Raw genomic sequence first — 10368 nt, 5'->3', positions numbered from 1 at the left:
ACCTGATAAGGAAGGTTCAATTTGTAATTCCAGTTCAAGCCTGTACAATCAGGTTTAGTGTATGTCTTAGTGGTTCTCAACCGGTGACCCTTTTGTGGAACACCCTTTCAAATGGCTCACCTAAGACCATCAGAAAACACAGACATTTGCATTATGATTCATAACACTAGCAAAATTACAGTCATGAAGTAGCAGTGAAATGATTTCACGGCTGGGGTCACCACAGTATGAGCTGTGTTAAAGGGTCACAGCATTAAGAGGGCTGAGAAGCTCTGGTAGATATTGTCTCCAGAGGAGCGTGGACCCAGTATTTTACTATGGTCTGAATCTCTGACAAAGTGGTGCTGTGTTGAACTGTGGAGCTCTCAGTTCTTTCCACAATGTTCTCTTCATTTCAGCCTTGTGGTAGAGGAGAGAATGGGAGCCTTTGCTGGGGGTTCCTGTCGGTCTCTGCGGCAGGGTCACACTTCAGCCTTGGCCTCCACAGGCAGGACTGAACCTCAAGTTTTCTGCCTCTGGATGTGTATCAGATCCTTGGTCCAATATGGACCTTTCAACAGCTTTTCTCTTGGGCTGTTGAGTGGCTGATGTGTGGGACTCGTGTATAATTTTTAGAGTAACATAACTTTTTCATTTTTCATCTCTTCTTTTGTGGCCTGATCCAGAAGCCATCTCTCCACTTGCCTTCCTCCCGTCCTCCACAAATCTATTGACTGTACATTCAACATAAGCACACAATGATTCTTCTACATCTCACGCCTACTCAAGGCTGTTTTCAGAAACTGCTCCTGGCTTCCCTACAAACAGCGTTCTTATCCCTCCCAACCCCTTCAGCTTGTTTTATCTTTCTTCCTAACACCAATCCCATAGGAGCTGTTATTTACATATTTGCTTGGTTTTTGGTATGCAGTCGACTTCCAACAAGAATAAAAGTTCCTTGGCATCAGGACTGGATGTATTCTGACCATTTCAGTATCTCCGATGTCTGGAATCCAGCTGCTTCACAGAAGATGCCCTGTAAATGCTGATTGAAAACATGCTTGTCCTGACATTTAATATTAACAGAATAAATAGCTTATAAAGTTTTGTTGCAGACCTGTCTTTATCCAAAATAAAAACACTTTGGAAAAGCACATTTTAGATCATTTTTTAGAAATTTTAGAAGGTAAAAAACAAGCCTGTCAGAAGGAGAAAATAAAAGTCATGTGAGAAAGAAAGGAATTTTCAGAGAAATCGCGTCACTTTATTCTTTCCTATAACTATTTTATTGATTATCTTTGTGTGTGGATACCTTACACCCGGACATAACAGGTCTTCCCTACACAGAGCTCACTCTTTGCTTGTATGCAACAATCCCTTACTGAAACTTCTGGAACTCAACTTGGTTTTCCTAATTGTTCTGTCCCTGCAACAATTGTTTACATCAAGCTTGAGCTAAATCAAATAACTTCTCACAAGCTTCAAATCCAAGTACAATCAAAATTTCATTCCCTTCCAAGAATAAATTCTGCCCCTAAGACACCTGCTTTGTGACACTCCACTCGAGGCTGTGTTCTGATAACGGCCATTTTCTCTCCTGCCACCTCTGGGTCACCTGCTGCTTCCTTTCCCCGAAATTCTCTTTCCTTTCCACCCACTTAATTCTTTGTCTCCTCATTCTTTACCTTCACTTTAAGGTGGCCCTGATGTCTGCACCTATAATATATATGTTTTTCCTTTATGCATCTCAAAGGACGCTGCCACCACCTTAACCATGGAACCCATTGCACCGCATGGTTCCTGCCTTCCTGTCTTCCTCCACCAGCCTGTGTTAAGAGGACAAAGTTCAGGTCCGACTTATCAGTTGTGGACTCCAGCCTTGGCCTGTGCCTCACAAATAATAAATGAGCAATGAAAAATTGCAAAACGAGACATGGAGTGAGTCTCCTTATCAGTGAAGAGAGACCGACGGGCGAAACTGAAATTGCACTCCTCTGCTTCTACAGGAATGGTACTTCAGCAAGAGCACTGGCCCCTGCACGCTGAAGAGATGACCCCCACCCTACCCCACAGGCCAGAGTGAACTGACCCTACGGGCATACATGTAGGGGAGCTGACTCAACCCCTTCGACTGAGGTGGGTGGCCCCTGGAGCCTGGACTGAGCAGTTTGGCTACTATCCAGGCCCATAGCTGGGTCTTGGATTGACCCATTCTAACATCTACACCAGCTAGGACCTGCTGGAGCCCGTGAAGAGACTGGTCCTGTGGAACAATACCCGCAAGATCTCTAAGACTCGTGGCAGCCACAGGATATCCCAGGGGAGCTCCAGTGAGGATCCAGGGATGATGGTGTGCCAGACACCAGAGGCCTTGAACCAGACCACTGACTCATTGCAATAAACATTCGCTAGTAAAGCTGATGGGACAGAGAGGTATATTACATGGCACATTGAAGCCTTCATTGCCACCAGGATGAGTGAAGGGGTGTTGGAGAAGCAGGAAAGGAGAAGCAGAGAGCGCTTTCTGGCACGGTTTTTGTTTTGTTTTGGTTTGTTTTGGTTTGTTTTTTTGTTTGTTTTGGTTTTGCTTTTGTTTGCTTGCTTACTTTGATTTGTTTCCTTTTGGGGGCCCATCGCAGGGATGAGGGAAGGCTATGGGGGAAGCAGGAGGTAGGCAGAATTGGGGTGCACCATGAAAGCAAAACAAACAAACAAAACAATGAGTTAATCAGGGTTCTTTACTGAATATTGATGAGGCCTTCTTACTGGGGAACGGGAGCCCCAAAACTCCATCTCTAGCGCTCCCTACTTGCCTGTACCAAGCAAGTATTGTCTGTTTATATAACCTTGAGAAGGAACCTTAAAAATCGAGTAACTTCCTAAATTTCCCGAATCTACTAAGTTACATGAATTTTCTGAGCCTTTACTTACAAGGCCTCTTAGCTTCCTAAGTCTTATGAGGCCTCCACCACCCCAGCAAGAAGGAATGCTTTAATTCAGAGGAAATGGCCGATACAATGGTTTGTTTAACTGATGAAACCTCTCATCAGTATTAGATAATTCGTTTGGTTAAGACACTGCCTTTTACTTTGGGAGTGAACCAAACACAAGAGGTTCACTTTTGGTTTCAGGGATTCCTATGCTGTCTTTACCCTTGCCAAGATAATAGCCATACACTGTCCAAAGCAGGATGCCGAGGCAGAACCACTAGGGGGATGATTTAATCATTACTTGAAGAAAATTGCTTAGAGATTAAATCTCTAAACATGAGAGGCGAGAGGCAATTTGAGCTCAAGCTCATGACAGCTTGGCCAACGTAAGAGACTAGAGTTTACTGTACTCTGTGAGACTTGGGGACTAAGGCTGGGCACACAACACTGGAGTATGTGCAAGTTCATAGCCACTTTGTTCGGCATAGCCTTCCTGAAGTAGGAGACGCTCCCCTGGGTGCTAAGATCCCACTGCTTGAAATCCGGGTCCTCACAGGTAGCGGTCGGTAATTTCCTTTCACATTAGGCCAAGAGAAAGCATAGTCCCCAACTCCAGTCACAAAGGTAGCATTCGATGTAGGACTCTCAGTGGTAGTGGGTAGTGTAGCATTCCTGGGAGCCATCAGTTCTGTCCCCTAGGATCATGATCATGTGACTATCCTGGGGAAGCAGAGAATGAAGGATTGCCTAGAACAATGACAGCGGACACGTAGGCCTCATTCCTAGAAATGGCTTTTAATGGTCTGGCTGTAGTAAATCCTCAAGAGAGCTGTCTGGTGGGTCTAGTCTTGATAAAAAAAAAAAAACTAACGTTTAGGAAGGTTGAATAGGCACCTTAAGGAATGTGTTTGTAGCATCCATCTTCACTCTTAGTCACGCTTAACAATGGCTCCCAATCCCCAATTTTTGCTCTATAAAGCCTACTTAATGCTCACTGGAAAAACCAGTACGTCAACTGATTTGGGCAACACATATAATGGAAAATGAGATGCATGTTTTTGTTTGTTTGTTTTGTTTGAGACACGATTTCTTTGTGTAAATGTGAAACCTGTCCTGGAACTTTTCTTTTTCCTTTTTTAATTTATGGAACACTTTACAAATTCTCTTCTTCCCACCAAAGACGAGAGCTCCACAAACCTTTGTTCTTGTGTGCTGTGTACAAAAGACACATTATTGTACTAGCCATAACCCACTTGTCCGCAAACTCAGTGTCCCCACTAGCATTACTAAAGTAGCTCCGAGCCTCTGTCTTTGGAGGTCTCACCTCCTCTCATACATCTGCATACAGGATTATCCCATTGCCTGCTTCCTTGTTAATCTGCAACCCCAGACTGGCTTAAAAAAAAAAACGTTATTTTATATATATATATATATATATTATACCTATACCCCCACCTGAACCTTCAGCTTTCACACCAACCCCTTTACCCGCTGCTCCTACTCAGATTCTGCTCGCTTTACCACCAGTACCCTGCCTTGTGAACTGTGCTGTTATCAGCCAGGTCTATAGTTCTTCCAACAGCATAGCTAAACCCAAGCTCTCATGAGTGACAAGGGTTTAACAAAGATCTGGAAATCAAAAACGGGAATTGCAGCTCTCACACTTAAAACTGGCTCTGGAAATGAGGAACTGGGAAGTTTGTGAGCCAAACTTCTCTTTGTGTAACTACCTCTGGGCTCTGCCCCATTCAGCTCACAGCCCACCCTAACAGATCTAAGGTCTGCGATCTCAACACTAGAAAGGGGGAGAAAATAGTCTGTAGTCACCCCATTCTCCTGTCATCCTTGCCTGGAATCCTGTCTCTATATTCCAAAGTGCCCCCCACTTTCTCCTCTCATGGGACACGGCCCAGCACAGTTTCCTCTCTGGTAGAAACAATCACAGTTTTCTACTTTGCAGACTAAACTTTCCTTAGAGATGAAGCGCTTTCCTCTTGAAAGCATGTGCAGTACTGCCCGTGAGAAGAGCCAGCTGTTTGGTGAGCATGCATGCCACAAGACCCTAGGGTTTGAATTTCTGCCTGTGAGAGCACTTGCTTTTTCCTTTAAGAGCCAAATATCAAGTGTAGTATCTTCCCAGAACAAAGAAGTTTAGCCCAGAGGATAATATTTATCCTGTTGGAGGATAATAACATCAAACAAGACAGGGTTTCAAGGTTCAGGTGCCTCTTGTTGTTTCTCCAAGATTTCAAAGATATTAAGAAAAATTCCTTGTTGGCAATTGGGATCAAAGAGTTACGGGTTTCTTTTTCCCATGAAAGTCCCACAAGAAGGATGCTTCCTGAATGTGCAGTCTGAAGGGGGCCTTCTGTGCTGTGTTTCATTAGTAGGATTGCCTGGTTTAATTGAGGGAGAGGTCTGGAGAGCTCTCAGGGTCGCTCAGCTGGCATCCTAGGAGCAGCAGGGCCTTGGTACAAAAGTACACGCTGTGGTTTAAGGTAGGGCCACCAGTTCTAGCCCCACCTTCCTGGAGGCTCTAGGAAACCGTCATTCCCCCCCCCAACCCCCACTTTCTTCTCAGTCCCTGGAGCTGGCAGACCCTGACAATGTGATTCTCTATGTCTTCACACTTAGCCCTACAATCCAGATGACTCATCCCACAATGTCCCTTCTCTCAATGGCATCTAACTGGGGGTCCCCTGGAAGACACCACAGACCCTTTCTGATCCAGCCTTGTCCTTCCTTCAGACAGAGAGCAGTGCAGGCTGCCTTGCTGGTTTATTCCAGAGCTGGGACAAGCCAGCAAGCCTCCTCTAGCCTTAGCAGAGATTTGTCCTGTTTAACAAAGTAATGTGATCAAGAGGAAGTCCTACGAGCTTTCTTGGTGGGAAAATAACTTCTGAATGTTCCTACATCCAGACACTGTACCGGGTATGAGGAACTAACTATAAAGCCTGCTTCAGCCCTAAAAGAGCTCACAGTGCAGTTATTGAAGAAGATGATGACCCAATGTTGTGGAAGAAAATCTGCCTACTTTAGGGGTACCAACCAAAGAGGCTCCCACGGGAAACTAGAAGTCCTATTCCCTGTTGACTAGCTGGATAGCTAAGATGAGTTAACTTGCTTTAAGGACATCTAAATATTGCCTGCTCATTTAGAGAAGATGGAGGAAAGTATTCTGGGAATGGGGCACAAGCCCTGCTGTCCTGAGGCCCTGGAGCCCTAAGTTAGCATCTGACCCAGTATCTCCAGAGAAAGGACGAGGTGTGCCAACCTGATAACCCACATGTTGGCACAGTGCCCAGGCCATGGATAAGCCTGCTGGTGGCCCTTATGCAAAGAACCTGTTTGTACAGGACTAGTGGGAACAGCAGCCAGCCAGTGTTTAGTGAGGTGACAGGGCTCTGTCAAAGCCCAATCTTGGCTGCAGGTGTCAGGCAGATAAGGACAGCCCGGGTGTGTATGAGAAGGGAGGGCCCAGGACTCTCCACACCGATTCCCAAGGAAGTGTTCCTGCAGCGGAGGTGAGCAGGAACCAAGGAACCTCGGCAGGAGAGGCCACAGCACATGGCAGCTCATAAAGGCCAGTGAAGCCTGCAGAAGGGACTCCATGCCCTCGCTACGTTGCCAGTTAGTCAACCCCTAAACCATTTGACCTCCCACGGAGCTCTTGGTCCTTGATAACAACGTCTCAAAGACAGCTCCTTAGCCTGCGCGTCACCTCTGAAATGGATTCTGAAAATGAAGGCCAGTGGTGGAGAAGGAACAGGAGCACATCTCAGGGGTGTCGAAAACATGGTGGTTAAAAAGTCAGGCTGTGGAGCTAGATTGCCGGGGCTCAAATCCTGGCTCCACTTTGTGCAAACAGATGAGATTTCAGTCTGCCAGCTTCTGGAAAGCAGAGATAAAAGAAGCAAATGATTCATGGTATTGTTGAACTCAGTGGATACGCACAACTCAGATTCATGGTCTACAAGAAGTATTAGCATTAGCTGTTATTATAGGTAAGATACAGTCCTTGGTTCAGTTCCTTACAATATAATGAGAGGTACAAAAAAAACACATATGATACAGCCGCCAAAATGTGAAATACGTGTAAATAGACCCAAACCGTGTTATCCTGACCCTAGATCAGAACCATACAGAAGTCATTTTGGCTGAGGCTCATATGTAACATGAGAGTTGGGCAGGGAGCGTGGTGGTAGTGGGGTGACCGTGAGGAAAGGCACGAACGTTACCCAGTACAATGCCTGAATCCTGGCTTCACCAATTACCAGCTGTGGGATCTTGGGGCACATGCTGAGATAGGTAATTTTTCACTGTTCAGCTCACCGGGACTATGGGTGCAAGCTGTCCATTGCAGGCCATAGCACAGACTTCTGGCTGCCTGAAAATGGTTTCTAATCAAGTAAATTGGTCAAAAGAGGAGAACCAGTTGCTCCCTGAATCTGGGTAAACCTCATCCAAGCCTTCGACAGCCTGACTGGAATGTTCAGAGTTTTCAGTTTGCCTCTGCTCTCCTCTGCTCAACCCTGAACACTGACTGCCTTCTGGACGTCAGCCTTCAGATGAAACATTAGCTCTCGCCAAGGCAAGGCTGTCGTCGGCCTTTAGATTCAGACTGCACCACTGGTCACCTTCACACCCACACTGCAACTACAGCCACTGACTCTCCAGCTTCCAGCTCAGCCTGGAAAGCTCAGACCTATGCTGTAATCACACGAACCAATTCCCATCTCTCTCTTCTCACCCTCACACACACACACATGCAGGCACAGAGTTGGTTCTGTTTTTCTGAAAAGCCCTGACTAAAGTAGACACTAACGGTGCTAAGGTTCGATATTCTCACCTGTAGATTAGGGGCCAGTTGTATTTTCCCACAGGACTGCTACCAAGATCCAGTGAATTCCTGTACATGAGCATCCATCTGGTACCTAACACATTAAGGTGCTCACAAATGTGAACTGTGAAGGAGTGTCCCAAAGAGGACACCCACAGTGTTGTAAGCCAGGCACATTCCGTGGTACAGGAGTGGGATGCACTTTATAAAGGCCTCCTCGGGTCTTCCAGAAGACTTACAGGACTGAGGTTTGTTTCCGCTGGAGAGAGTTTAGGGATATGATTTGTTTTCGACTGCATTTTGTCAGGGAACTAGGATCACTCTGAGATAGTTATCTGTAGTGGATTGCATGGATATGCAAAAGATATGCCCAAGCCCAGATACCCAGGGCCTGGGAATGTGATTTTACTTGAAGATAGCATCTCTGTAGATAGGGGTAAAGGAAGGTTTGGGAGATGGGTTGGTCCCGAACGTGTTGGGTGGAGCCTAAATCCCTTGGCAAGAGTTTTTATAAGAGAAGACAGGAAACGAAGAGGAAAAGCTGAAGAAGACAGAGGCCAAGACTGGAGTGCTGTTTACCAGCCAAAGACCTAGAATCAGGAAGAGAGCCCAGAGGACAGACCCTTCCAGATCCATATCAAGGAAGGCCCAGGCCTGCTGACGTTGTCATCTAAATTTCTGGCTAATAGAACTGTGAAAAAATAACTTTTTGTTGTTTTGGTATCTCTTGAGACAGTTTCTAAAGGCAACCCTAAGGTACTAACCCCAAGTCTCTGCAGCTATCATGTAGAGGACAGGCACGCTGGGACAACTGAAGCTCCAATGCATGAAGAAGCCGAGCAGTTCTGAGTAGCTAGGAGAGCCGGCTGCTTGGTGTTTTGTGGCTTAGATGATGTTCACAGTTTGTGTTCGGCTCTGGTCACCAACAGTCTTGCTCCTGTCCTGGTGCATCATAGTCACAGCAGACCTTGTCTGATGGTAGCATATGAAACAGTTCCCATTCAACAGAACACCAGAACCAGTGAGTTCCAGGCCAACTCCTGGTGTCAAGGGCGGCCTGTGACTTTCTGAAAGAAATCACCTAAGGGTCCCGAGTATATCCAATTGCACTTCTGAGTGATAATGGGTTAATCTTCCATTTTAGCCTTTTCTGTATATTAAGTTGTTATACATAGATTTTAAAATGCATGTTTTCTCATCCCAAGAAATTAATGTTTTGATTCAAGACATACCTATAACATATTTACCTTGTGACAAATGAATTAAAATTCAATCAGTTCTAAGTGTGGCGAGTTTTTGTTGTTGTTTTGTCTTTTTTTCATCATTCTTGGGCTTGTCAAAGGAGCTGATGACAGTATGCATCTGGTCATAGACCAGATTACTGGTGCATGTCCAGAAGTCTGCGGCTTGTGACAAGTGCCTGGAATCCGTCAGCTGGAGCAAGACAGCTTTCTCTGCCTTGAGAAGATGTTTTGCAAAGATTTCCTTTCCTCTCTGTTGGGTGAGATATGGTAAGATGTATTCATATTAGGCTGACATACCTAGGTTCCACCATGGCCTTCCTTATCCTATTGCATCTTTTCCAAGGTTCACCAACTCATGTTCTCCACGGGTGCTTCCAAACACTCTGTGTTTCCTTATGCCCTAATGATACCTGACTGTTGACAGAGGTTTCTGTCCTGCCTGGTCCCACAGTCGTTCAGTCCAAAAGAAACACACAGAGGCCTACATTAATCATAAACTGATTGACCTATTAGCTCAAGCTTCTTATTAACTCTTATAACTTATACAAGCCCATTATTCTTGCCTATGTTAGTAACTTGGCTTGGTACCTTTTTCTGAGAGGCAGTCAAATCTTTCTTCCTCTGTGTCTGGGTGACAACTACAGACTGAGATTTCCTCTTCCCAGAATTCTCTTTTCTTTACCCTGCCTCTACTTCCTGCCTGGCTACTGGTCAATCAGCATTTTATTAAATAAGTACAAGAAACAAATCTTTACAGGGTAAGACCATTGTCCCACAGCACTAACAGTGACACTTTTGCTCTTGACTCCCTTGAGATTTTTTTCTTTTTTCTTTCTTTATTTATTAAAAATTTCCACCTCCTCCCCGCCTCCCTTTTCCTTCCTCCTCCCCACCTCTCCCTCCCTCTCTAGTCCTAAGAACAGTCAGGGTTCCCTGCCCCATGGGAAGTCCAAGTTCTTCCTGCCTCCATCCAGGTCTATAAAGGTGAGCATCCAAACAAACCAGGCTCCCACAAGGTCAGTCCATGCAGTAGAATCAAAACCCAGTGCCATTGTCCTTAGCTTCTCGGTCAGCCTTCACTGATAGCCACATTCAGAGGGTCTTGTTTGATCATATGCTCTATCACTCCCAGTCCAGCTGGCCCTGGTGAGCTTCCATTAGATCAGTCCCACCGTCTCAGTGGTTGGACAGACCCCGCGTGGTCCTGACTTCCTTGCTTGTGTTCGCCCTCCTTCTGCTCCTCATTTGGACCTAGGGAGTTAAGTCCAATGTTCCAATGTGGGTCTCTGTCTCTATCTCCATCCATCGCCAGATGAGGGTTCTATGGTGATATGCACGATATTCATCAGTGTGGCTATGGGACAAGGCCAGTTCA

General features: G+C 45.7%; 1 long non-coding RNA gene across 1 annotated transcript; it reads right to left on the bottom strand.

The window, feature by feature from the left end:
- Positions 1-5118: 5118 nt before the first annotated feature.
- On the bottom strand, positions 5119-8498 carry LOC148120555 (uncharacterized). Its single transcript, XR_015739268.1, has 2 exons — positions 7759-8498; positions 5119-6800 (listed from the first exon to the last, which is right to left on the bottom strand). It is a non-coding gene; the product is annotated as an uncharacterized LOC148120555 (long non-coding RNA).
- Between the last annotated feature and the right edge of the window lie 1870 nt (positions 8499-10368).

Source organism: Myodes glareolus, chromosome 11 (assembly GCF_982192425.1).
Source record: "Myodes glareolus chromosome 11, mMyoGla1.1, whole genome shotgun sequence".
In the NCBI taxonomy this organism is placed as follows: Eukaryota; Metazoa; Chordata; class Mammalia; order Rodentia; family Cricetidae; genus Myodes; species Myodes glareolus.
This window is presented reverse-complemented; position numbering and strand designations above follow the sequence as displayed.